Source organism: Vidua chalybeata, chromosome 7, assembly GCF_026979565.1.
Source record: "Vidua chalybeata isolate OUT-0048 chromosome 7, bVidCha1 merged haplotype, whole genome shotgun sequence".
Lineage (NCBI taxonomy): Eukaryota > Metazoa > Chordata > Aves > Passeriformes > Viduidae > Vidua > Vidua chalybeata.
Window position 1 is genome coordinate 8,726,720 of NC_071536.1, and position 3,194 is coordinate 8,729,913.

Below are 3,194 nucleotides of genomic sequence, written 5' to 3' on the forward strand. Positions count from 1 at the left end.
AGTACAGGGTCATTGGACTGAGCTGGTGGATGTTTCAGCTCATTACCTTCCTAAGTTAATAGTTCTTGTTACTCAAATTAGTACTGAGATGTAAATTAACCTTTTCCCTCTTCTCTGTTAAATAAAGGGTAAAATATCTATATTCAGGATGTTTCTAGAAGATTATTACTCACTAGCATGTGGTTTCATTGATTAGTTCCAGTTCTAGCAATCATTAACAACTACTGGTAGTTTAAGAATTACTTCTTATTTCAAAGGGTGGAATTTATTTGGCTTTACACCAAGGCAGGTTCAGTAAACCCTGCTAAGCAGTTACCTTTCTCTTCAATCATACTTCTGTGTAAAAAGGCAATACATTCTACTGCTTGTGCTTTTTCAACTCTGAATTTCACCTTTACTGTTAAGAAAACATGTTGACATATCAAACAATGTAACTAACAGGCAAAGCAGAACAAAATGAGTCACTATTAAAGCTATTTTTTTTCCTTTTAGACTACGCTTTCCCTGTTAGAATACATCAATCAAAAGACAGAAATACAACTTAAAAGGTAGATAACCAGAAGAAAAACTTGCAGAAATGTGCAAGGTGAGATAAACTGGATAGAAGAATTGCATGAAAATACACATAATGAAAGTGCAAGAAATGAAACAAATGTAACTTCTTGATTAAACATGACTAATAGGGCATGTGTCTTCCAATCCTGAGAGTTTGTAACTGCTGAAGTCACGATACAGTAAGTCAATGCTGGGGAGGAAACAGAAGGGTGGCTGGATGACGTTTTCCTAACCATAATTACGTGAATAATTACATGTATCTGTTCTACATGCCTTCTGGCCCAAAATACTCAATATAGTTCACTTTTTATTTGTTGTCTTAAAGCATTTATAGCTGAAACTATCCTCCCTACCACAGCTGGGCTGCTCTACTGTGCCACTGTTCTCTGACTCTGTTTCAGCAGAGCCCGTCCTCAAATATCCAATGAGACTTAGTCAAACACAGCACATATAGCAAACAGCCTGAAAACAAAACAAAAATTCCTATTGAATGGACCACAGTAGGGCCTATTAGATTTGTTCTCAAATTAGGTCCATGATGTCTTGGGTGATTAGTGTAGGGTATTACAAGGTTACTTTCTGTGCAACTATATGGCAGAATAAGAGATGTTCTGGTAACTCCAGGATTTGTATTTCCTTAAATCAATATAATCATATTATTCAGATAGGCAACTGGTTTGGCCTTATGCCTTATTATAGGTGTATCTAAAATTGCCCAAATCTCCATTTGTTGATCAAAGAACCAGATGAAACTTTATCTAAATATCCCAAATATCCAAGCCACGTGGTCATAGTTTAAAAACTGCCTGTGACAGGAAGGCTGTGAAGTCTGTTATCTGACAACATCCCTTTCCTGCAGTACAAGGCCAAGTGTACAGAGAGAAACTAAATTATCAGCATTTCTTGGCTACTGCTCTTCCTTTGAGCCCTTCTGCAGCATATTAATTCAAAACACCTCAAGACATGTTTCACAGCCTTATGTGAAACTCCTCTTTCTCAAAGCAGAGAATGACGACCTGTCAATTTGTAACTCAGCTTGTTTCTCTTCTGTTTTACAGCGCGACCCAGTTCAATAGCTGTCTCAGGACAACTGTGGGGGAGTGACAAGCCACGGCACGTGCGTGGGAATGAGTGATGTTGCCACCAGAGTTCATGTCAAGTTAGAAACACGCCAATTTCCACATCACAACCCAGTCAGTTGAGGTAAAAGCCCAAATAATTTGGTCTATTACTGCTATGAAAAGTATGCTGAGAGCTAAACATACTATTTAAAAGCTAGAGTTTCTTGTCTTGTACGTTTTCCCATCAGCTCCTGACTTCTGTGAGAGTTGTTTCAAGCCCTGTCTGAAAAGATGGAGCTTTATGAAGCAGTTAAAGATGATGTGAAGAAGTTCTGTGACAGCAGTTAATGTTACCGAAGCACAAATCTTTGGCTTCCACAAGTGTTTCAAGTGCACCAAAAATACAATATAAAATTTTTCAATGTTTTTCTTCTTGGAGTTTAGGATGAACATCCACATATTTAAACAGTAGACTAGTTATTAGCAAAAACATGTACTTAATCCAGATTATTTTAAAACCTTCATTGCTCTACTTTTTAAATCTTGGGACTCAGTTTTGCAGATCTTCAGTTCCCTGGCTACTCTTGTGGAACTGTTCAAAAGTCCTTGGATAAACATTAAATACCCTTGGAGTATGAGGGTACACCATGTACTACTGGAAGTGCTGCTGGTCTTTCTCCCTTTCACCTCCCTAAGAAAGTTACATGTTTATAAAGAGAGAATTAGATGTGGGGGAAGGAGGGAAATCTTTCAAGGTTACATCCTTCAAGAATTAAAAAACTTGTCTGTTTTCTCATTAGTCTTTATGGGACCTTTTGTTTTTAAGTAAACAGGAGATGTAAACACTCTTGCAGCTTGGAAGGAGACTGGCAACTCACAGCAGTTGCAAAGGAAGGCTGAGGACTCAATCCTCAATCAATAACCTGAAATGTACATTGCTCTTCCCTCAGTGCAGCAACAGAAATGAGAGGGTGCCAAAAATATCAGGGCAGAAAAAAGCATGTGGTTTTGCTGATTAATTTGCCATTTCAGAGGTAGTGGGATTTTGTTGATGCTGGCATTATACCATGTACCAAATCAGAGTGGTTTCTGTGTACTCCAGAGGAGCCTTCTGGAAGTGGAAGACTTTTAAACTATTTGTGCTACCACTTATGATGAGACAGTTTCCATTACAGTCTGACTGCTTGTTTTGCTTGCTTAATTTTACCTTGTTTTGTTTTTGTTTCTCTGCTTAAGACTAGATGTTTTGTCAAGCTTAAGCTTCTACATGGCCACAGGTATTTGTGAAAGGGTAAAACCAGGGCTTTTCCTTCATGGGACAACTTAATGGGATGCACTTCAATGCTTTGGCCTGAAAGCTTGCATCTCTCCAAGGGTCTTTTTAATGTGCTGAAATTCAGAGCTGAAAGCAACCAGCTTAGTACAAGGGGAGGCTGCAGCACACACTGGCTTCTCCATCACTTCAGGGCTGAGGTGGCACATGCAGATCGTGGAATGCATTTGGGTTGGAAGGGACCTTAAAGATCATCTCATTCCAAACCCCTTCTATGGAGAGGGCCATCTTTCACTAGACCAGGT

The 3,194-nt window shown here is 38.9% G+C and overlaps 1 long non-coding RNA gene across 1 annotated transcript; it reads left to right on the forward strand.

Moving 5' to 3' along the window:
- Positions 1–317: 317 nt before the first annotated feature.
- On the forward strand, positions 318–2,515 carry LOC128790798 (uncharacterized). Its single transcript, XR_008431862.1, has 3 exons — positions 318–586; positions 1,614–1,758; positions 1,865–2,515. It is a non-coding gene; the product is annotated as an uncharacterized LOC128790798 (long non-coding RNA).
- Positions 2,516–3,194: the final 679 nt, after the last annotated feature.